This window comes from Athalia rosae, chromosome 3, assembly GCF_917208135.1.
Source record: "Athalia rosae chromosome 3, iyAthRosa1.1, whole genome shotgun sequence".
NCBI lineage: Eukaryota > Metazoa > Arthropoda > Insecta > Hymenoptera > Athaliidae > Athalia > Athalia rosae.
In genome coordinates this window covers 14,793,068-14,818,320 of record NC_064028.1, presented here as the reverse complement: position 1 = coordinate 14,818,320, position 25,253 = coordinate 14,793,068, and the positions used below count along the sequence as shown (strand labels likewise).

At 44.3% G+C, this 25,253-nt stretch overlaps 1 protein-coding gene and 2 long non-coding RNA genes across 14 annotated transcripts in view; 2 read left to right on the top strand and 1 right to left on the bottom strand.

Moving 5' to 3' along the window:
* Positions 1 to 25,253, bottom strand: part of LOC105691870 (protein tramtrack, alpha isoform) — a 57,919-nt gene that overhangs the window by 32,062 nt on the left and 604 nt on the right. Inside the window, exons 1-3 of one of the 12 annotated variants that reach the window (XM_048653273.1) lie at positions 20,893 to 21,113; positions 20,547 to 20,672; positions 12,696 to 12,831 (exon numbers count right to left, since the gene is read on the bottom strand). The exons of 1 other annotated variant lie outside the window; for it this stretch is intronic. The gene's annotated coding sequence lies outside the window, so the exon portion shown is untranslated. Of the gene's footprint in view, positions 1 to 66; positions 90 to 3,520; positions 3,764 to 4,073; positions 5,372 to 8,376; positions 9,056 to 9,110; positions 9,314 to 12,695; positions 12,832 to 20,546; positions 20,673 to 20,892; positions 21,114 to 25,253 lie in introns of those variants that run through there. 10 more of the 12 variants (XM_020855820.2, XM_048653277.1, XM_012410648.3 and 7 more) reach the window with 10 other exon arrangements.
* LOC125500383 lies at positions 44 to 5,498 on the top strand. The gene is made up of 2 exons (XR_007277757.1): positions 44 to 481; positions 707 to 5,498. It is a non-coding gene; the product is annotated as an uncharacterized LOC125500383 (long non-coding RNA).
* Positions 13,260 to 19,918, top strand: LOC125500384. The gene is made up of 2 exons (XR_007277758.1): positions 13,260 to 18,130; positions 18,201 to 19,918. It is a non-coding gene; the product is annotated as an uncharacterized LOC125500384 (long non-coding RNA).

Genomic DNA, 25,253 nt, shown 5'->3' with positions numbered 1-25,253 from the left:
ACCGCTGCCCGCACCTCGCTTTGGGATTCGTATACCGACACCAGTGAGTATCGCGAGTATACGTACACGTTTGGATGGGTATGCGCGTTATGTACGCCTTTGGCGCGTATAATAATTATTTATCAAAACACCCCGACCTTCGCGAGCGACAAAACCTGACTAGACTGACGTCGCGGTGAATAGAAGAAGAGAGAGAGAGCGCGCGCGCGCGCGAGAGGGAGAGAGAGAGAGAGAGAGAGTAGAAAAAAGGAAAACAAGGGAGACGGAGAGGCGGAGAGAGGAAGAGAGAAGGATATAAATTGTTGAAACACGACTTCTCGCCTCTCTGATGCAGAAAGACTCGCAGGCGTCGTGTGTGCGAAAAGAAGGAAAAACGAGCATAAGGATGGTATTATAAATACGGGATGATACCGCGCGCTGGAAAGAGGGGTAAACGCGTCAAAATATTCATAAATTAAACAGACGGAGGAAGTACATGGCGGTACGTACCTACGGGGCTGATTAATTGTTGTGTAAATAACACGGAAATCGTTGCTGTAGGAGTGATTATTGTACACGCGCATTAATTATCGCGAATTGGGATATGAAAATATGAAAAAAAAAAAAAAAAAAAAAAAAAACTATTTTCTCTCCTCTGCGTACCGCGGATACAAGAAACGTTCGAACCACGATTACATTCCATTGATCGAACGACGATTTCACGCAGAAAACCGGAGGATCGTTTCCGAGGAGAGAAGGTGGCGACGATCGCGAGGATGATGATGATGACGATGACGACGACGACGACGATGATGATGGTAGCGGTGGTTGCGGTGGCGCGGCACCGTAGTGGAAAGTTTTTCAAGGAGACGACACGTGTATAGGTATAGGTATCGCATACGTATAGGTGTACGTAATACATATCCCCGCGTAAATAATTATTTTCTTTTTCGAAACGATTTTCTTATACGCGAACCCAACGCGCGAACGGATGAAACACGGACGACTTACGAATGGGCTAGATTACATCTATATCTAATCGCAACCCCCGATCATATAAATTCGGGCACTTACGACCTACGTAGTTGCGCGATTGCTTCGCTACGACAATATCGGGGCGATAAAGGCGAAGAAACTTTGCACCCCGCGGATCGATTCGTTGGTGGCAAAAGAAAAAAAAAAAAACCCAAAATCGAAGGTAACCGGGAGAGCAGCGTGCGCGCGAGTCCGACGAGCGGGGTGAAAAATGTACTTCGTACAGGGTTTCAGGGATGCCGGGAATCCGGCGGCGAGTCCTGCACGGGTAACCCCGAACCCCGAGAGGTCCTGGAAACGGAGGAGAACGCGAGGCGAATGTTGTCGATTCGGCCAGCGCCAAACCGTGGCACGGCCTGTATAACAGGGGAGTGGCAGGATGTCCGTGGAAACGAGCGTTCGCATGCATCGCGAGTTAACAGAGCTCCGCAGCGGAGCATAGCAAAGCGAAGTGGTTCGGTTGCTGACTTCATTCTGCGGTAAAGAATCGAGAAAAGTCCAGGCCGAGGTAGAGAGTCGAGGGTTTCGCGGGAGCACGAACGCGAAGAGGGGAAGACCGAGGAAGGGATAAGGAAAAAAGAAAAATAAAAAAGAGGATAGGGGGAAGAAACGGCGAACAAAAAAAAATTGAGGAAAAACGACGAGCGGAGGGAGGGGGGAGGCGGGAGGAGAATTCTGTGCCGCTGTTGCTGCTGCTGCTGCGTCGACGTCGTCGTCGTAGTCGTCGTCGTCGTCGTCGTCTCTGCAATACCGAGCGTGGCCCAGATTTTCGAACGCTAGGGGAACGGCGACGCCGTTTTGTAGGTGCTGGTGTGTTGTCCGTATACGTTACACGTACCGCTGCGCCGTGATCGTCGGCAGCGGCAGCAGGAGCTGCACCACCACCTTATATTTTATACCTAAAACCCGCCTTATATTCCGATACGTCTACCTATACATATACCCATACTAAAAGTCAGTTCTCTCCGGAATCCGGATAGCTAGAGCCGAGCTCGCGGAGACGACGGTATTAGATGCTGCGTGTACAGAAGAACGCGAGTATCGTCCTGGTCTATTCCGTGATTCGAAAATTCCGATGAAATTTTCCGATGGGTTTTTCGTCATTTTCCAATATCCGAATCGCTTTGCGTGCAAATTCGGCGCGGGAAATGCGGAGAGGAAATTTTCGCCGACCACCCTCCGCGGTATTTTAGCTGAGAATACCGAGTTCCCGACGACGAAACTGCCGGAAAAATCGAGAAGAGAAATAAGAGAACGATGAAAAAAGTAAACTAATAGCTAAATGAGGCGCGTTTCATTTCACGTGTGTGCGTCATCCGCTCCTCGATCTTTCCGAGGATCGGTTTCTGGCTGCAACGGCGGTCTGCCGCACACGGCAACAAGAATAAGAGGATAAAACGAAAAGGAATAAGAAGGAGGTGACTGTTAGCTTGTTCCCCCCTTCTCCACGAATTCCCCCTTGCATCCCTTCGCCATTCGAGGACGGACGCACCTCCTGCAGTTGCAGTTTTCACCGTTATCGCACGGGTTTTGTCGAGTCAAATTGACTTGATTAATTATTGTTATTTTGTCCTTTTATTTATAATTCGTTTCAGGAACTGGCTAAACGTTCGCAACGACGCTTATGGTTGCGGTGAATCATACGGACGCACGTGTTTTTTGATTTTGATGAATTTTTTTTTCTTTCTAATTGGTCACACGAATCCAATAAAAGTGATGGTCGTCGTGTTACGTAAACGATACTAACGATTGTTACTGTAACGACAATAATAAAAGCAATGGTGATCCAATTTCAGAAGAGGATATGATTGAGAAGATCGATGAGGGTTGGAAAAAAAACAAAAAAAAAAAAAACGGAAATAATCCTGCAGTCAGCAGCAACGCGAATACGTCAGTTTTTACAATTATTTGAATCAAAGTAGATTTCGCGACGGTTACACGATCAACTTTCAAGTTCCCCTCCCCCTTTCCTTGAATCTCCAACTTCTGGTAATTACTTGAAAGAACCAAAATTCAAGACGAAAAAAAAGAAGGAAAATACATTCTCGAATTTAATAATATTATGCACGCGTATACCCTTGACTTATAATACCGACAATGAGATGACAAATTAATATACATATATACACGCATGGGGCAACCACGTGTTAAATGTCAGCAGAACTGATGCAGAATTAAATGGGAATGAGAAAAAATATTTTTAAAACGTGGTGGGGGTAGGAGACATTGAATAAAAATCGCGTTCATACAAGAAATGAGAAATATACATGAGTAAATAGATGAGTTGAAAATTTTTTTACACTGACTTACGACAATTTTTTGAAGAGGTTAGTATTTCCCCGTGGCTCCTTGTAAATAATACGGAAGCGAGGGATGAGAAAATGAGAAAAAAAACAATGAAAACCATGAACCGTATCCGACACAATAATCTTTCAAATTTTCTCTGTAACAATCATTTTTTTTTTCTCTCTGTGGTGTTTTTTTTTTTTTTTTTTTTTTTCTTTACCTTTATTGCCAGGTATTCGTTTACTCCGTGAGTTATATAAATTGTATATCAGATTTTCAAAACTGTATCTGATTTAGCAACAGCAGCAGCAGCAGCAGCAACAATGTAATTATCACAAAACGAAAGCACACATTGTTACACCAGGTTACACTTTTAGCAGACGGTTAAAATGATGGTGTATTTATAAATAATATCGTAAAAAGCACGTGACATGTTAATGACAATGATAATGGTAACGATAATAATAGCGGAGAAGAAAAAAAAAAAAAAAATTGTTTCTTTCTTTATAGAAAAGAAAAAGTCACGCACCACTTTTTGACACCCTGTGTAACGGTAATATTGAGCACGAATGTTGGAAAGAAAGATGGAAGAAAATATGAAAAATCAAAAACGAACGATTATATCACTGCCAGCTGATAATTGATATGAAATTTTCTAGTGTAATAATGATACCGGAAACAACGAACGGTAAATCTCTGGATCTCGGTCCTCGGTGGCGTCGCTAATTTTCAATAATTATTATTAATTCCATATAATTAGTGCTACAATATACCTATATTGCACGTTCGGTGATAGATATAGTAAATACGTGTACTCCGTTTTTCCACAATATTTTCTGTTCTTCAAAACTTTAAGGGGTTATTATTTATCGTGACGATAAAACTTGTTTTTGGCGTCGCACTAGAGTAAATTTGTAAGAAATTAAAATTACAGTAGCAATAACAATAGTAATTTTTCATGGTTTTATTATCGATCAACACAGCTGATTCGATTCCGTCCTTTTTCTCTTCTTTTTATTTTATTTTATTTTATTTTATTTCTCTTAATCAATATTTTATTTTACTTTATCACGTTTTTTTCAAAAACACACCCACGTAAAACATACACACGTCCGTATTTTTTCTTGGCCTTCGAGTGCGCAAAGCGAAAGAAAAAAAAAAAAAGAAAAAACTCTATGAAGAAAAACGAAAATGGACTTCGCGCCGGGGTTGGTCACGCGGCAGTCCCCGCGAAACGGACAGACAAACGGACGGATAAAATAGAGGAGGAAAAGATAAAGAAAAAAAAAAAAAAAAATGGTCGGACGGACGGACGTACGGGACGTTTCGGAGTAGCGGATGGGGACGTGCGGACGTACCGACGGACGGCGGGGGACTGTCGGTCTTTCGAATAAGGGGGGGTTCGACGTCCTTACGCCGCCTTAAGTTTCCCCCCCCTATTTTAGTTCCTACTTTAAAGTGGGTTTCAGGGTTGGTGGCGCTGCATGGGGCTGCGTAACGTTTCACCATACGACAAATATATTATTTACACTATTGCGTCGTCGTTAAATAAATATATTCGTTGGTAGAAATTTTTTCGAACACTTATACATCGGGAGTGGTAAAAGGGGAGAAAAAAGAATTATCCCGGCGTAAACTTCACGAACTTGTTTAAGGGACGTGTCGGGCATCTAGACGTTGGAAGAAAAGAAAAAGAGAAATCTATGATTCGGTAAATTAGTCTGCGAAATCCGAGGTCATTTTTGTTTTTTTCTCCTCCTTCTTTTCTCAATCGAAGCTAGTGTTCCCGTATTCCACTCGACGTTATCGAACGCAAAAATTAAATTATGGTTAATTACTCGATTCAAGTTTAGAGGCGGGTGTAACGGTGAGTTCGCCATGTTGAATTTTCTCATTTAACGGAGAAAAATGGTAACTTAACGAACGTAGGCGGTGAAGCGCAATTTACGGTGCGCGTACTCGGGGGGAAAAAAAAATAAATAAATTAGTTCACCTCAAACTGAATAGGTTTGGAATTTGAAAGGAAAAAATCGAAAACTAATCTATACGTTGACTATTGAATAGAACAAATGGAAAAAAAGAATGCAAGCCTTTCAAATTGTAAAATAAACAGCCCCCCGGAGATAAGAAAAATTTATTATCGTGGCTATGTTATGGTAAATTTGTGTAAGAAAAAAAAAAGAAAAAAAAAAAAAGAAGTAAATTTACGAAAAGAAAAAGAGGAGAAGAAAATCCGGTAGACTTTCATGCGATTCGGACTTTCTCGTCGTGTACGCACGTATATAGAGAGGGTTCTACACTATAAAGTAATACACATAGCATAGCCTTTAACGTTTCTCGTTTCCATGCCGTTATCTGGTTGCTGCCCCGCCCTGCCCCGTTCGTGGTCTCTGAACACCACCGCCACCTCCAGAGAAACGCGCAACGGCAACCACGACGCCATCTTGATTTTACGTCCCCCGATATTCCCCTCGAACCCCCGACGCCCCTACGGGCAACCCCCTACCGACCCGCGCCCCCGACGCAGCAGACGACGACTACGCCCCTCCACAACCAATCAAACGACGCATAGGCGCCTCCTGCTCAAAAAGTACGAGCATGGATGTATTTATCATTTTTTTTCCCCCCCGAAAAATTATTTTTCTTCAACATTTCGTTGCTTTTTTCTCTCTGCACCTTAGCCCGCACCCGAATTTCCCTTTCTCCTTTGTTTTCACTCATTTCTTTTTTGACGTATGCGTCGTAGTTGAATAAGTATGTATGAGATGACTCGGCTGATTCGCGATATGAGTAAGCCGAGGAGGCACCTGAATTATTATTTTGTTATTTGGAATATAAAGGTCGTTATGCATACGCGGGTATTCGTATGCGTATTGTTTCTGTGAATTTTAAAAAGGGATTCTGACCTGGGGGAACGTATATAGAACACAAAAGAGGGAGGACTTTTATGAGGGTTATACGGGGGATAATGCGGATTAGGTTAGGTAAGGGAAACGGTCTTTGTTCGGCTAACTTGTACTCCGTACGAAGTGTTGTGTTCTCTCCTCTTGTCGAAAAGGGTCAGTAAAGAGAATTTGAAATTGTCGCTTCTTCGTCACGCCTGCGTCGAACGTAACGGGGGTGACGGATAAAAATTACCGAGGGTAATAACAATAGAAATCGAGACACGTCACACGTCTGCGATCCGTGGAGCAGAAAAAAAGAAAAGAAAAAAAAAAAAAAAACAAAAGCTCCGTCGATCAGGAAATGCGATAAATTCCGATACAAGGGTGATATATACCTCATGATTCGCGCCGCGATCTATCCGCAGTTTTAAATTCTTAACGAGGGAATTTCATTCCCTCTAATTGAAATTATCGGAATTCCAAAGTGTTGAAAATTATGACAGGTGATAAAAACTCGTCGCGCAGTCGTTCGTCCTCATGCTTCTTCTTTTCCTCCTTGGCTACCTTCTCTCATAGTACCAACGTATGGTTACGTCACGTTTTTCTTGTACATTGTACTGTTTCACGTATGCCATGCCATGGTGTGTACGAATTCCATGTGCATGTATAGGTATATGCGCGAGTCAAGTCCTCTCGGGGGGACTTGTGTAGTCGTCGTCGTCGCAACCAACAACCATTGCGACCGCAAATGAGAAGAGGGAAGAAAAATAAGAAGAGCGAGAAAGACGGAGAGATGACAGCGTCGCGATAAAGCACATCAGAGAGGGGAAGGAAAATGAGAGAGATGGATGGAGAAAAAAAGCGTCGACTAGAGAGAGAAAATAAGGCCAAGTCAAATGCGAGGAGACCCATCGCCGAGCCACGTGGCACCGGGGAGTACGGGAAAAATGAATCGAAGTTGAACGAAAATAAGGAAAAAAAAAAGAACCACAGGGAACCGTTCCGAGGTGTTCCCCCTAGATATTCGACAGTGTAAATTGATTTATGCTAAAAATCGAACACGCCCGAGTAACACGTACGAGCTAAAAAGACAAATAATGTAATACACCGAACACGTGGTACGTCGTGTCTGCATAATATTTTTCCTTTTGAAATTTTTGTTATTTCGAAACACGACTCTCGAACATGGGAGGTGGAGGAGAAGAAAAAAAAATAATTAACCACGCCGAGATTCGACCCAACGTAATTAGCCGCGGGTCGGTTTGTGCGTATTTGATTTTTTTGGCGTATTTCTAAAAAAAAAAAAAAAAGAATTTTCTCATCACTTTCAAGCAGGTTATCGCAATTAGGGGGTCCCACGTGTTCGCCCAAACGTCAAAATGGACGTCGCGTACCGACGTCTCGACATTTTTCGGATACAACGAAAGTGAAAAATAGAGGAATAAACGAAAAGAGGGATAACAATGTGAGAAAAATCTACGTAAGAGCAAAAATGATCAACAGCACCCGAGGGATGGGCGCCTATGTGGTGTGAGTTTGTGGGATCTGTTCGTTCCTCCTCGCCTGCACCACCACCACAAATATATCAGGGTACCACCAACCACGCGCACACACACACACACACACACCAAATCCTCATGAATCTACACACGGGAAAAATTCTCACACATCGAACAAATATCACGCACGCACACTATAAAAATGTTGAATAATACGTACGAACGGAACGCGACGAAGGAACCAACCCAACCAACCCAACGAACCAAACCATCCAACCAACCAACCAACTAACCAACCAACACAAAGTTATGTATTATAGCTTCGCGGATAGCGAGGCAGCAGCACCAGCAGCAGCCAGCGCGGGGAGATATATTTACGCAACCCTTTTTTTTTTTGTTCTCTACTTTTTTTTCCTTCTCCTTGTAGTTTCAAGAATTCGTCGCAATTTGTACGTTTCTTCGAATCGTAGCGGGTTTTGTAATTATTGAATTTTGACAATTTTTTTTTTTCTCCTTGTCGTGTTGCGTTAGTTGTTGGTTGATTTTTTGTTTGTTGTTTCTCTCTCTCTCTTTTTATTTTATTTATATAACTGCATTGTCATCTGTAATCCTGAGGTGTGTTTTTTTTTTTTTTTTTTAAAAAAGAGCGATGTTTACCCGCGGTACGTGTAACTCGATTCGCGTATTCTAACCTCAATATACTTTCGATCCCGGCGACAATTTCGTCCCGTCTTCGGTTTTCCTCGCTCCGGATAACGGCGGTAAATAAATCAACGAAACTTTAACACCCCGTGTCGTACGTAGGTGTCCCGGCGTCGAACGAATATTGATTTGGAACACGTCGCGCGGGGGGTTGGAAACGATGGGCAACGACCCTAGAAATGCGTATTTTGAGATCGTGCCCCGCGCGTAGCCCGTAGGAGTTTTCTGGTCCCCCGAACTTATCCGTGGCGGTCGTAGTTCTCGTCAATATTCTAAAGCGGTCGGACGACCGTCGTCATCGTGATCGTCGTCGCCGTCGTCGTCGCCGTCGCCGTCGTCGTCATCCGACGTTGGTTAATCGCAGAGGCACACGGAGCGGCAGCAGAAGAAGAACCAGATACAGGAACAACAGCAGCAGCAGCACCGTTCGGGGGGGTTAAGAGAAATCCGGATTCCTCCTCTACGCGGTCCGTAGAGGGGTTAGTTTAAAAAGGTCGTGTCACCTCGAAACACACCCCGTTTACAACATCGACACTATTTATACATCGCGGTTATAATTTCACTCGGATCACTTGTTTTGTTTTTCCTTCCCTTCCTTCCTTCCTTTCCTTCCTTTAACGCGCGTGCATATACGTATCCCCCGACACAATTATCGTTGCTCGTTAATTCGCTTTTCCATTTTCCATTTTCCATTTAATCCTCGTCACCACCGGGCAAAACTCACCTTATCATTTTCTCGTATTATCGACTCGGTCCGACGGGTCTGATCCTCCAAAGGGGACGTGGGATTTCACCGTGTCCGTACTAGGACGCCATGTCAGCAAGTTGAGCAAGTCTCTAGTCTCGGGTGAGACAACCGTTGAATTCGTGTTCAAATCCGCCCGCCGACTGAACGGAACTAAAGCCTACGCCCGATACCCGACGCTACGTGTGCCGCGGAGTTTCGTTCAACGACCGTTCGCCGCTCCGACGACCCGCGCAGCCCGCCCGTTTCGCGCCCTTGTTCAACAATATCGGAATCCCCCCGGTTCTCTTACGGGTATATCGCTAGCCTCGCTAGCTTCTCTACGTTCGCCGCTGTTACTCTCGCCTCTGCCTTTTCCTCGATCCCCCGATCCCTCGTCATCGTCCTAATCACATCATCATCCACCGCTGGCGCTCATTAAAAATCAAAACAATTTACATCGAAACTAGACCAGGCGCCGTTCATTTTTCTATACCCACGTTACACGGAGGGGGTACACGCCGCAATTACCTCACCGACCCACCGACTATATATATATATTTTCGTTAATATCACCCGAAAAACTACGAGCCGAACAAAATTTCTCGTCGCTACGATCACGAGTCGTCGTCGACACGGGGTGTGAAATTCGATTATTCGTCGTAAGATGAGAATCAAAAGAAATAATCGCAACGCGAACTCGTTTTCGTCTGTTTCCCTCAAATTTCTTTCTTGTTCGTTGATTATTTTACTCTTCGTTGAAAATGAAGGAAAAAAAATGAATATACAAGAAATTGAAATGAACCAACAACAATGACACAACGATAGCGCGACAAACGATCGTATGTGTATGCGTATACGAGTACTTTTCGTTTCTATACACATGCAATAAATATTGCTACGATAATAATAATAACAATAACAACGGTAATAACGATAATAACGAAAGGAACTCGAATCACGATGCGTGTGTGTTGTAATATGGGGGGTGCGATAAGAAAGTTGACGAGTGTAAGTAAGTGGGCAGGAAAAAAGGGAATACGAGCGTATATGTGTACGCGTACGGTTGAAATCTCGAGCGTTCCCCGTCACGAACGAAATTTCCGAAGAAAGAAGACTCGGGGGCGGCCACGGGTGAGGGGTGAGGGGGGAGGGGGGGAGGGGGAGAAAAAAGGTTCTTCTGACCCTCCGCCCGTGGAAAGAGGGTGGATTTTGATAGCGTTTCACACGTGCACGGTGCATGCGACGATACGACGACGACGGCGGCGGCGGCGGCGGAACGGGTCGTTCCACAAAGCTGGGTTGCCCCTCGAAAATCCCACCGTTGAAATCTCGATACACGTATAAAATACCATGATTTCGACTCCTGTGTACGTACACAGAAATTCTAGAGTGTCCTTGGCTCGATGGACGCGTGGTGGTGGTGGTGGTGGTGGTGGTGGTTGTGTACGATATTCCAACGCTAGAATTTTCTGTTGCCCGTAGAGCAGCAGCAGCAGTCCAGTCGTAGCTTAGCGGTATAACGTAGAAAAGTAGAGAACGAACGAACGAACGAACGAATGACGCGACGGAGAGGAGGCTACTCTCCTAGGTTTCATGCGTGCATGCCTCGCGGGCAGTGCCGTCAAAAACGGGGGATTATATTCCAGCCCGATATCGTTACGCGGTCACTCCGAGAGTTTCGGGGAGTCAGGGCCGTATTTCCCCGCCATTTTCTCACCCCGCTACGCACAACGAATGTGGCGAATTTTTCCGATCGCAGTAACGGAAATCAATAGATGAATGAAAATTGCGCGGAGCGATTCGGAGAGATGCGGGGGACGCGCGTGAATCTCCATGGAGTTTTACGGCGAATCTTGTTCTGTGAAATTTTTTTTGTTTTGTTTTTCTGGAATGATTTTTTTGCAGCCACTCCGCTTCGCGCTCAACGACGAGGAGAATTTCGACGGTGAGGAAATCAGCTGATCATCCTCATGGCCTATAAAAAGGAAAATGGAAGAGAAAAGGAGGCATCCCTTGATCGCAAATTGGGGACAAAAACACGACGCATCGATTGGCTAGGAATTGACGAAATCTCGGGGCCATGTACGGGGCGTGGTGTCGATGATCTTTGGAAAAAATGGTAACAGATGTACCGAACGTGGGTAGATAATTTTCTCGTCTTTTGCCGCGGATCGTATACGTTGAGAGCGGAATATCTCTAGGTGTACTCTATTCCACATAAACGACGGTTACGGTGGGAGATGGGGAGTGTTGGGGAGTCTATCTAGGCGTAGGGCATGCGATGCGTGGTAGACGGTCGCGGTGCTCAAAGCAAAAGGCATGCCCACCAAGGCTTAGAAGGCGTAAGGCGTGCAGCGCGGGCTAGAAGTTCTTCTAGTCGTTCTCTATAGGTCGTAGCTACGCGGAAAAAGGGGGAAAGGGGGTAAGGGGGTCCGGCGCAGAGCGCGGGTTCTAAGACGGGGGCTCCACGTGTCGCTTCGTAGCGGGGTGTTGACCCCAAATAGCAGCATTTATTTTTTGTATTTTTTTACTCTTTCTTTCTTTCTCTTTCTTTCTACTCATGGGGATACACACCACACGCGCCTATATATCTGTGTACGTCCATCTTTTTTCACCAGCTTTTTCTTTCCTTCGAGTGACGTAACTCCTCGAAAGGGTTGAGAAAGAGTCGTCGTCGTCGTCGTCGTCGTCGTCGTCGTCAGCCTCTTCTCAGCGTCAGCGGTGAGCCGAGCGTAGCCGAAACTTTGAAACGGCTGAACGCGCTCAGAGTTTAAAGTCTGGTTGGACTGTTTGCTATTTTATACCTACTTCGATACAGTTTTACACTTTCAAAGGTATCCAGTGTAGAGTCGGCCCTTCTTCGATGATGTGAGTCGGGCGAAAGAAAAGGGAACGAATAAAATAAATAAAGAATATTCGCATTGAAAACTGAAAACTAAAGAAATTCACGCGTTCGTTGATCGATGAGGTGAAAAAAAAAAAATTTTCAGAAATCCGAACCCACCGCACGAGGTACGTACGTACCTCGCGTATTTACGCCCGTTCGGATGGCAAGAAGTAAAAAGAGCAAATAAGTCAAAATTACAAAATGAAAGACACTTCACGTTGGCGGGGGAAGGGGGGGGGGGGGGGGAAGGGGGGCAGTGGCGCATAGACGCGACCAACATAAAACTGAACGGCTATACGCGATCATCCTTTCATTCGAAACCTACTTCATGGCCTCACATTCATAACACGCGCATACCTGTATACACACGCGGTGAATATAGTTGGAATTGTTGCTCAATTCGCGGCGTTCCTTCTATTTCTTTCTTTCATTATTTCGTTCCTCTCGTTCCTTCCCTCCTTTGAAATTTTCATTGTACCCGGTACGGATGACGATGACGTATAACAGCGGGATACCGAAAACTAGTCGAAGGACGTGTAAAATATAACGAAGAAAACCTGCCACACGTCGCTCGTACGCACAGGTACAGGGTGTATTCGTACGGCATACATTATAGGGAAAAAAAAAAACAACAACCAACCAAACTTCTAGTTTGGGGCGTTTAGTTTTTTGTTCGATCCTTTTGTCAAACTCACCCCGTTATGCGTCAGGTGATATACATTCCGATTATTTCCCCATTCACGGTACACGTGGAATGTCGCAGGTATTATTGTGTCCAACCCCTGCTAACTTCGGGTCGTCCCTTACATCGAATCACACCCCTTGGATTGTCTGAAAAATAAGGTCGCGTGTCAGGGTACAAGAGCGATGCGACGAAATTGCGGCGCATACGTATGGGTATTACAGTCGGTTAGGCGATTGTACGAATTTGGAAAATTTGCTAATTTCTACCCCGAATAAATTATCGGCGTCGTTACGCGGATAGAAGCGAATATCCGATCGGTATCCGCATGGGTATTAATTTGACGATTACGAGGAGGACCGTTAGCTCCGGCGTAAACGATCGATCGTTACATACCATAATACCGATTCCCGATATATTTCCCCATACACAGTCCGCAGAGGCTAATTAGTACGATGTGTTATATACCGTTGCAAATTCTGAAGCGGCAACGAACATTTTTTCATCCGTCCGTCCGTTCGAACGAACGAACGAACGAACGAACGCGGCACGCGTACGTCGAACGCACACGCATGAGGCGACGTTGATTCGCGCCACGTATCCCCACGTCACGTATTCGTTCGACGTTATCGAAGGGTAAAAAAATAACGCGATTTAAGTTAGCGCTCTGTAAAATTGGAGTGAATATGAGAATCATATCCAAATTACTATCCGAACGTTATCCTCGTTGCGAGGTTAATAATAACCCGGGTGAAAGAGACTCCGGTTTCGTATAACGTACGGCTTATCTTATCGTCCGCGTTCTCGCAGTTTTTAGCTACACCCCAAAAACCGAACGTAGTAACGCCAACTGTCTTTCGTTCCCTCCTTTTCTTCTTTCTTTTTTCGTTGTCTCTGCAGTACCGCGATCCCGATTTTCGGGTCGTAGGGTGCGTGAAAATTTCTTCATCGCGGTGACGGTCGTTAGGCAGCTTGAATACAATGTCGAGTTTTAGTCTCGCCTCCTATATGCGAGTAACGTTGGTCTCGTTTCTACATTCCTTATCAGCTGACCGCAGGGGAAATTTGAAACCGCGATTCCCCGCCGCGGTGTAATTCCTGCACATTGCACGTTGCGCGTACGTATGTATACGCTGTGTGCACAAATTTCGGTATACGATACAAGTTTCAATAGGTACGAAATTTAACTTCCACATCATCGAGTGCGGAGAAGCGCAAGAGTGCGAAGGGACGCGAAAAATTGAACGAACTTGTTAATCCGTCACCGATTTGATTATCCTCCCGGAATTCGAAATCGGAAAATATCATTTCCCGATATAATAACGGGGTGAATAATTGAATGACAATTCTTCACTCCCCCGTGTGCCGTACATTAATATCGATGTCTATCTACGGTATGACTAATTTTCACGGTTTGTGAACCCCGTTCATTTAGTGAACACGGTAAAATCCGGGCGGAGGGTTTTGTACGATAAAAATGAATGCGGGTGGACGGACCTTGTCGTATATACCGGAGGACGGGAGGGTGGAATACTATGGAAAAAATAAATACGATATATGGGGTGCACTGTGGGAAGCCAGATGACCAGCGGTAAACGGAGAGAATGGAAGGCCTCGTAGAAGAAAAAAAAAAAAAAAAAATGAAAAAAAAAATGAAAAAAAAAATTAAGAGAAAATAAGAAGGGAAAAAAGAAGTCGGATAATAACGCGTGTGTGTACGCGTATCTGAGGGTATATTTTTTGCCGGATAAACGGTGGTGCAGTGCTCGGTATATGTGTATCGTAAATATACACACACATATATGTATAGCGTGTTTAATAGTGTGGGAAGAACCGACCATCGTCCACTGCACTATTTATGAAAAGTCCGACGCGGAGAGGGTGAGCGTTTTTAGATCCCTTTCGACGATCGCGCGAGACCCGGATTCCCAGGGCCTCCCGTCCACGGGGATATTCAAATTCAACTTCCTGCCCCCGCGCACATTTGTACATACGTTCGCACACCATCGAATATTTACTCTTCGAAATTGGGTGCTTTCGAATAAACCAATCGCCGAGACACCGGTTTCCACTGATTTTAGGATAAGCGCGATACCGATCGCGTTTTCGTCATTTTCTTCGTCGATCTACCATCGCGGAGGAGGAAAAATTTCAGAATTTTATCGAGCGCTTCCCGTACAGATGCGGGGTTTCAATTAATAAATTGATTAAAGCACGCGTAATGGGGGATCGGAAAAAGTGGTTGAGGGGGGGTAGGGGGTAGGGGGGGTAGGGAGAAAGTTGCATGGTAGCTATTAGGACGATATAGTGGGGGTCGGTTACTCTCCGATTCCCATGGACTGTACGGTGCTCGCCGCGCGCTATGAGGATATTCAAATTTAACTTCCTTCCAGAAATAAAGCAGCGTAGCTGTAACTCGGAGGTTGAAATTTTCTAACCGGCGCAAGAGCGGCGCGTCCTAGGAACGGCAGCCGAGAAACGCAGGGAACGGATCGTCGTCGGTGTGAAACACATGCGTCCCTCCGACGTGAGCGTGGGGTCAAAGAAATATTCGTCTCTCTCGCAGCCCCTAACAGGTGGTTACTGTCTCTGTTTAAAAATAAAAATTCCAACCCCGAATCTCCGTTGCTACGAGAGTGGGCTAGACCGGAGCGAACTAACAATAAAACTAAAACCGCCGCCGCCGCCGCCGCTTCTTCTTCTTCTTCTTCTTCTGCTGCTGCTTCGGGTTGACGTACACGCTGAGAAGGGACGCCGTTCGTCCCGTCGGTCCGACCGTCCGTCCGTTTGGTACGTCCCCTCCGCGCTCCCCTATAACCAGAAACTACTCGCGTCTCCCTTCTTGTCCCTCACCTCACCCCGTGCGTCTTGCGTACCATCCCCCTTTAGGGTTCCTTGAACTCCGATAAAGGACAATGACCTTGCCAACGCGGCGGCACTCGGAGTTCAGACTTTGGAATTTTCCTTTTTATCTACGAGGAGGTACCGGGAACCGACTCGGATCGAACGATATCCAGATGTGTGAAATAGCCGATTTTTCATTCGCGTCTTCGAGCATTTCCAGCGCGATTTTGTCAAAATGGGATTGAAATTCTGAAAATTCGCGTCGCCGTCTCACGCTCGTTGTACGAGCGTCGAAATGTTCCCCCCCCCATCCCTCGTACGGACGTGTAATCCAGACTCGACGCAAAATTAGGATCGAATTTCGGGGGCATTTGAGAGGGTCCAATTAGCCCTTATCGCACAATTTCCTCAAGTATCGGCATTAATAAACTCACCCTTGCCATAATTTCTACCAATCAGTTACCCCATGCAGGTTTTCCCCCTTTTTTCTGCCTTGCAACGCAATGATTTCAATCACGTGATGGGAGGTGATTCGTTTGTCAAAAAAAAAAGAACGACGTTTTAATCGGTTGATGGTTTTTTTTTTTATTCTATTTTTTTTTTTATTATTTCGCTGTGCCCAAATACGCCCTTTAAAGCGTCATTTCGTATGAGGTTATTAATGGTTTCGATTTGTTCGTTTTGAAGCGCGACGCGTCGCAGCAGTTGATAAGTAAAGTTTAGTGAGCTGACTGACTAGTCATCGCGCTGCTGCTGCTGCTGCTGTTGCATTGCATAGGGGCGCGTTCAATAACGATTACAGCAAACTCGGCGGAAATAGAAACAATGGAAAAAAGACTAGAAGCGAATAAAAAAAAAAAGGAGAAATGAAAGATAGTGAAAAAACAAATGGAAAAAAACGCGTCTCGAGGGTCGGTGTAGAGGGAGTATGCAGATCCCCACGTGACTCTACAGCTCGATCTGAGCTTTTGTAACAATGAGGGATAGTTGTATTATAAGTATTAATAAATCGTGATTATCATCACGCATCCCGTATTATGCAAAGGTGGTTTTCTCCTTCCACTATTCTTTTTTCACAACGAAATAATGTACGGGGTGTTCGGGAGAAAACCGTATTAACTTCAACAAAATGAAACGAGTTCATTCGCATCGGGGGTTACCTTTTCCTATGAATATTGTTTTCCGACGTTTCACTTCGTTTTTCAACTTGGAAAATATTCTATGAATATAATACAATAAACATTTTTGATATTTCCGGATTACGCGAGGATCGAACATCACCCTATGTATAATATTCACGCCGATTTGTATACGACGTGTAGGAGCAAAAAGGGAAAAATAAAAGCAGAAAACGACAATTTTTCTTCCCCCATTTTTCACCCCGGTAACCCCTTGTCTTTATCATCATCTTCGACATCATCGCGATACGACTCGACGAGACAGACCCTACTTCACGTACAAGGAACATGTGTAGTCTTGAATATAATTCGAGAAAAGAAAAGAATTCGAGAAAAGAAACTGATCCATATGGAGATTCGGTGAATATTCTTGTTTCTTTTTTTTTTTCTTCTAAACGGGGTGCGTGTCAAAATGTGCGGAATATACACAGCTCGCGAATCGACGCGATTCTTCGCGTAACATACGTGGAAATTATCGTACACGTTAACTACGTATTATTACAATATTGTAGATTGAAAAAGAAATATGTAATTATTCCGATACATAATAGTCATTGAAGGACGCGGTGCGGTGTCTCAAGCCGATCAGGGCCTTGGGCGACGGGTCGAGGTCGTTTTACGAAGGAAAAAAAAAAGGTAAGATAAAAAAAGTGTATCAGATGACTGGAACTGAAAGATCGGATGCTTGAAAAGTTGAGTTCCAGTTCCAACTCAAGGGGTTTGGAAATCGACTCTATACGCAATCGAATGTACGCCCTTTCGATTTTCGGTGCGTTAAACGTATAAAGTGAACGAAACAAAAGTAGAAAATTTTTCAAATAAATCACTCCATAGTTTTCATCGCCCTTGTTTTTCTCGAAACGTGGTTTCGATAATGGAGATAAACCACCTTTGCCCAAACTCGTTCGCGTGTATTTCAACTTTAACGCAATACCGTATTTTCTTTTTCTCTTTTTCTCATCCGATTTTCAATTTCCCCATTTCTACGTGTTACATAGAATGGTGCAGGCGTACACCCAGATGTGACCATCAGCCGGTGGTCATCGTCCATAAAATCCCGCAGGATTGACTTTTTAAGTGGGGCAGGGGGGTTCTTTGACCGCGGGCGTCGGCGAGACCAAGGAACCGAGAAGCTACAAGAAAATAGGGATGGAGTGAAGGGAATGTGGGGAGGTCTAAAAATCTAACAAAAATCACATGGCCGCAGGGCGACGACCCGCTCAGCCTATGAAGAAAAAGATGGAAAAAGGAAAAAGGAGAGGAAAAAGGATGGAAAAAAAGACGGATAAAGGAGGACGGAACGGGGGATGGTAGGGTACGGAGGGATGGACGTCGTCACGGGGCACGGTCACCGCTCGGTGGCGCGTAAGCACCGCGTAGTTTTCCATATACTTTGTACACACCTATACGCATATACACCACACAGGTACGTGTACCTGTAGATAGTAGGTACATCTATTCTCTCGTAGCTATATACGAAATGCGGCTATCTTCAGGGTCTGCTGGCGCAGTCACGCCGGGGTTACTTTTATTCCACCCCTCGACCGTGATGCGTGACCGGTATATATACCATTCCGTTCGCACCGCGCGCGTTTGTTACCGTCGACGACGACGACGACGACGACGACGACGACGATGATGGGAAAGCGGAAGGAGCTCGGGTAACGGCAACAAAAAATAAAAAATAAAATAACAAAAAAAAAAATATAACAACTAAACGAGTAAAAAACCAATTTTAATAGAAAATTAAGTGCCACGCTGTAGACGGGGTTAATCCCGCGGTACGCTCTATTCTTTTTTTTTCTTCTTCTTCTCCAAATGGTTTGGGGGTGATTACAAAAATTGAAAGACTCTTTTTTACACGCCTCGTGAACATGTCCGGATCGGCGTATAAATATGCATGCACATCGCGCGCGTGTTTATAGAAAAATCACGACGTAATTACACACCTGCGCTACGATGGGAAATGGGGTTGTCGCACGATTAACGTACGACGACGTTTGTTGAGGGACGTAAACGCCGCGCACGATGGTCGTAGGTTTTCTGTTTTCTGTTTTTTTTTTTTTTTCCCACCCTGCGGCGAGTACGACGCGTCGGTTCGCGGCGCGGTACCCCTTCAAAATTCAACCCCTGTACACGCAACGTACGAAGTACCACGAGGTATAATATATGGGTCGACTCGATCAAAAATACTCTTGAAAGGGGACACGACGACTGTATCATCGTTAAGTGCGCCACCCAGAAATACTGCAACAGGTTGTTGTGTACATACCATACATACCGTACATACGTAAATACCTTATACGTCCGCATAAGCGTGTATATATGTATATATGTATAAATAGCACAGCCTTTCGCGCTCATATTCATCGCACATACACAACCGCTTATTCGGTACATACCTATATACCATTTACGTAGACGCGCGCACACACGACGACTACGAAACCTGCGCCAGTGTGTTCCACGGTGTGCACGGAGGTATATAAACCGCCATGGTGGTTGTGCCACTGTTACGAGAGAGAGAGAGAGAGAGAGAGAGAGAGAGAGAGAGAGAGAGAGAGAGAGGGGGAGAGAGGGAGAGGGAGAGAGGAGGGGACCTCTGCCGGTGCTGCACGTTCGTTCATTCATTCATGCGGTCTAATATTTGTACAGAATGTTATAAGAGAAGGGAAAAGGGGGCGAGGTAGATGTGGTCGAAGAGGGTGGGGTGCGGCATGGAAGGGACGGGGATGAAGGTGGGGGGGATAGAGCTTTGTGATTTTAATGAATGCTATTAGGAGAACTGTGCAGGACGATCAGGTGTACACCTATATGTATGGTATAATGTACGGCACGCCGCACGGGGTCAAGTTTTGAAAAAAACCATCGGGCAGGTAGGTGCACACCAGCGTTCACCCATACGTTGTACGCATTGCGTGTGTATAACGTGACTCGGATACGCGTTATACGTATACGCATTTACGGAGCTCGCGTTGTAATACGGATGCGCGTGTGCATTTGATATCGGGTCGAACGTATGCGAGAACTAACGCACGGTAACGTATCGCGCTCGCTCGCTCGCCCGCCCGCCTGCCAAGTGCCAAAGGGCTCTCGCACAATACCACTTGACTGCTCGAGAGTTTGAAAGGTGGTGGTGCCGTAACAGAAGCAGCAGCAGCAGCAGCAGCAGCAGCAGCAGCAAAAGCGACAGGGCTGGGCAGGGCATGGCATGGCAGCGCTTTGAACAAAGTTACGCGGGTCACCCGCGGGTGCGTATGTAATGTGCGAGTATATATGTATACGCGATTGTATGTATAGTATTGGTATATATATTTGCGTATCAATCCCGTTAAACTTTGAGACAGGTTTTTATTTGTACAAATGTGTATTAGGACGTATGTATACGCACTCCTAAACGTATATATACTCGGTGTACCTAGACTTTAGGAAATACCGAATTGAATTTGCAAAGTGATAATATATTTATTGCGCGTACGTAGTAGGGATTAAACAAGCTGTACTCTACGTATGTTTGACTTCGGTTTAGGTTTTGGTTTTCGGTGTATATATTTTTTTTTTTTTGTAATGAGTATCGTACGCATGTAGAGTGTATAGGTATACAACGTGAATGTATATATATATATATATATATATATATATATATACGTATCTAAAAACCCACCTACCCGCGCCTACGATTATCGTGGGAGTGGTGAACACAGGTTATATAGTTGCGTGTGTTTCACCTTCATGTGATGTCGAGGGTCAATGACCCAAGGGAAAGAAACTTGGATGATTATACGACGTCATTCTTATACATATATATATATATATATCTCTGTATGTGTATATAGGTATACCTATCTGTATTCCTCAGCAGCCACTCAACTCGCGGAATTTCGTCAACCCCGTTGCAGCTGGATGTAGGTACGGACAACGTACGTACGTACACCTCAACTGCGACGTATACCGACACTCGTATTGACCTGAGAGAAGAGAGGATATTGATAAAAATCGCGAGGGAAAAAAAGAAAAAAGAATAAAAGAGAGTAATTGAAGAAAAATAATATATACGTACAAAAACCAGGAAAAAATCAGCAGGATAACGCAATCAATTGTCGGATTAACATATTACGCAGATAATAAATACGTACATATGTATATATCGCGGGAGAAAAAGGAAGCGGGAGACCGTGTATAGCTTACGTTGTGTACGTTATACACATGATCGTTGCACTTGCGCCCCTCGATTTCCTGTTTCCTCTTTTTCACCCTTCGTAAAACCGTTTTGCGCTATAGGCATTATATAAATGCAGCCATGTATAGTTGTGGATTCACGTCACGCGCGATGATATTTGAAAAATTGTCGGCTACTTTTCACCTGCAGCAACCCCTCCAGAGCAGAGTTCACATACGAGGGGATTCGTCCCCCCCGTTGTTACCTGAAAATTGTAATCGAGCCATCAAAAAAAAAAAAAGGAAAAAACAAACAAAGAACAGAGAAACACCCTCTCCGAATTTAATTGTCCGTGAAATGTACAAAATCTTTTCGTGGTTAATAAAAGCCAGGTATGCAACGAGATTCCGGGGGTGAAAAAGGAACGACACATTGTAATAAAGCGATATAAGAAGAGGGAGAGAGAGAGAGAGAGAGAGAGAGAGGGAGAGGAGAGCGTGATCTACATCGAGCACAATTTGTAACATTTACATACATCGATACGTTATTCCCTCGTATCCAGCAATTGAATAAATCGTAAATCCGTTGAAGGCAAATTGACCTCTATACTACTAGCGGATACCGCCAGCACATCGAGGAAAGAAGACGCGCTACGTATAAGGAGGTGTAATTCCTCAGGGAAGTTGCCTCCGGTTTCTGCCGGCGCGGTGCTCCGATGGTAGCCGGGTATAATCCACGAAGATAGGCTGCAGCAGCTGCGGCACCACCGTCGGAAGGGAATATAAGGGGTGTGTACGTACACGCGTGATACGCGCGCCAGAAGGGAAGAAAGAAGAGCGTGGACGAGACGCGATCGCGCCTGTGTACGACCGTATACATACATACATACACGCCGTAAAACATGGTGTACGTGCGTACGTATATATAAATTGTAGATTTAGTATACGTTAGGTGGAATACGCGACGCGACGCGCCTCGTGTCGCGGTGTTAAAGTGGGTTGGTCGGGTTGGTCGGGTTGCTTGGTACCCCTGCCCGTTCAACGACCCCGTGTACGCGTCCCCCTTTCCCTTCGGCGCCCCTTTCTCCCTCCCTCCCTCCTTCCATCCCTCCCGGACGCCCGAGGGGCATGGGCATCTCCACCCAACGACGCGGGCCCCGCGGTGTCTCTCCGACTCTCCTCAACTCGCATACAGTCGTCGTCGTCGTCGTCGTCCCTTCACTTCACTTTACTTTACTTTACTTCACTTCCCTTCGCTCTTCTCTTCTCTTCTCTTCTCTTCTCTTCCCTTCCCTTCCACTCCCCTCTTCAGCAGCTCCGCTCTCCTCTTGCGGCTCTTGGCTTTTTCCCTCTTCCCTCTTTTCCTCTTTTAGAGTCGAGTGAACCTTCTGCGCCACCACCGGAGACTACCCGGGATCTCTCTTACGCCTGTATTACATGTATACCTATATGGTGTACGTACGTACGCGATGATACGCGCCAGATATCGCCTTATTTTTTAGCCACCGTCGTCTGCGTGCCGAAATGCATCCCCGTGTACATCGACTGGACTCGTTCGTTCGCCTAGGAATCCAGTGAAACTCGAGCCTATGCCGTTTTTCCCCCCTCTTCTCTCTCTTTCCTATTTTATATGAGAACAAAAATCTGCGGCCATTATCCACGTTGACTTTTCACGAACAAAAGAAATATACGTATACGTATACGGATAGACGTACCTGTTCAGAGCCGATAATTTCTTCTATGATTTCCAGATCACTTTTACGGACCTTTTTATCGCCTCTACCCTTTTGGAAAAAAGCTTGCCTTCTACAGCTCGCGATATCCTTCACGTTTACGTCGGTTGTTCGATGATGGCAGATTCATAACGGTCGCGCGGTCGCCGATTCCCGCGACCATTTCCTGCAGGGAGGAGATCAAGTTCCGCTTGATATCGCAGAGCTCGTAATTTATTTATCTATACAAAATTTAGCTGCATAGGTAGGTTCGTACGTATAAATACCTATACGCGATATACCTACTCGACAAAAAACCGGGTCTACATTGTGTAGGTATTCGTGCGTTAATATGGGTATGCGATTCACGAACCACCATATACAACGATGGAAATGCCATAAAAAAAAGAAATGTATACATAAAAATATATATATAGATACATTTTATAACGGAACGTGCGGAACGTCGCTGTTATATATTCTTCTCGATATAATCGTGATATTCGATGGTAAAAAAGAAGAAGTAAAAGAGTAAGAACAATGGAATTTTCACTTTTCCTATTAACACGAGTGTTAATAATTGAAAAATAAATTTTACTCATATCGTCAGAGGCCGGAGTTCCTCCCGAACGTCGTCGTCGCTTGGCTAGAGAAAGTGGCCCGCCGCGTACACGAGGAATTTCAAATAAATTTAAAACCGTTATTATGCCCTCTCGCAGTCCTCCTCGTCGTGGTGGTCAATCGTCGTTACACGGGATGGATAGAATTCGATTCGATTCGATGCCATCGGTGGAAAAAAAAATAAATAAATAAATGAATAAATAATACGGAAAAAAAAACCACCGTACATATTTCCCATGCACAAAGACTCATGGAAAACCGAATGATTATACGAACGAATCGATTAATTATATATCCTGTCATTAACGGTTTGTAAGGGAGTAAGAACAGCGTATTTATAAATAGTATAAAAGAACGAAATGAAAAAACATAAAAAGAAAGAAAAGAAAAATTAGTCGGAAGAATCTTTCACACGGTTAGTTTTTCATTTTTTACATTTATTATTTCATTATTTTTATTTATTTTATTTTACTTTACCTTATTTTATTTTAGTCATTTTTTTTTTTTTTTTTTTTTTTTTTTTTCAGCAACCGAGATTTCGTAATACTTTTGCCCACAGGGGTCAACAACAGTTATGCGTACATATAAATGTGACTAGAACCGTCCTCGATGCGTGTGATATTTTATCGCAGCTTCTGAATAATCAACAGCCCTGTGTACGAGTGGGTATATTCACACACTCGTTATTATGATACAGATAGGTAGGTACGGTACGTATACAGCAATATAAAAAAAAACTAACAAAAAATAAAATAAATCAAAGAAAAAGAAAGAAGAAAAAACTATGCGGGGTTGCGGCGTTGCAGGAGGAAGAGGAGGAGGAGGAGGAGGAAGAGGAGGAGAAGGTGAAGCAAGTAAGGCAGACAGGAAGTTACGGTATGCCTATAATGTATACTATCCTATATAGGATTCGATGAAAATTGAGGAAGTCGTCACTCCCCGAGGTCCTTTGGGTCAGGGGGCAGCTTATGTATGTATACAGCTACTCGCCCCGAATCCATTCATTTATTATTATTGTATATTTTTTATAGCGTATAGGTACACACCTGAACGTGCGTTGCGTCGTTCGATTTCGCGTTCGATTAAGAAGCAAATAGTGAATAAAAAATGAAAAAAAAATAAATAAATAAATAAATTGAAGCGATCAACAAGTGTTGTGGATCTATTTTTTATAATCGTTTGAGAAATCGATAAATGTTTTTCTCTTACTTCATTGTCAGATGTTTTAGGAAATGAAACACCTGCGCGCACACCCCGATTATAGGTTGAGTAATTTCCTACTGACAATGAAATCCGATTGAATATTTCTGTGTGTACCAAACCTACATTGTTTCAAACGTCTTCCGGTCTGAAGGATCTCCGTTAGAGTCGAACGACCGCGGGATCTTTCTTTTTCTTTTTTCTCCCTTCCCCTTGCTTACGAGTTTGCCCTCTTTTCGCAAAGCGGTATATCTATTTCTCTCGGAATTTTCTTGGTACGACAATATTTTGCCCTATTTTTTATTTTCTCTGTTTCCCCGTTTCAAATGATACGCGAAAATCGCCTGCACCGACGACGAGAAACTCCCGTAAGGTTTTGAAGAGATGAAATATCCGTTTTACTTGTTCTTTTTTTTTTTTTTTTGTCTCTTTATTCTTCTTTCTAGTATAACGTTTTGAAGAGAACTTGAATCTCCCCTGAAGAGATAGTGGCGTTCGGAAACTATAAGAGAGTGGTTCGTGTGCTCCTTAAAGTGCATTGCCTTCACTGTCCTGTCCCCGTTACACCCCCGTGCCAGAACGGACCTGATCACCTTATATTACCATGACTTTATATATTTCTTTCGCCGATTTTAGTCGCCTCGCACTCGTGAATGCAATATTTATTTTCATTTTTTTTTTCTTTCGATGAAACACGGCGCAAAAACTTCATTCCTACTTCACAGATAATAATTTCATTATTTGATTTCATTTTGATACTGTGTTCTAGTTTTTTTTTTGCAACGCATTTTTCGTCGCGATAATTTTCCCGCAAGCCTAGAGATACTGATCGGTGAGAAGGGTCGAAGCAACAGAGAC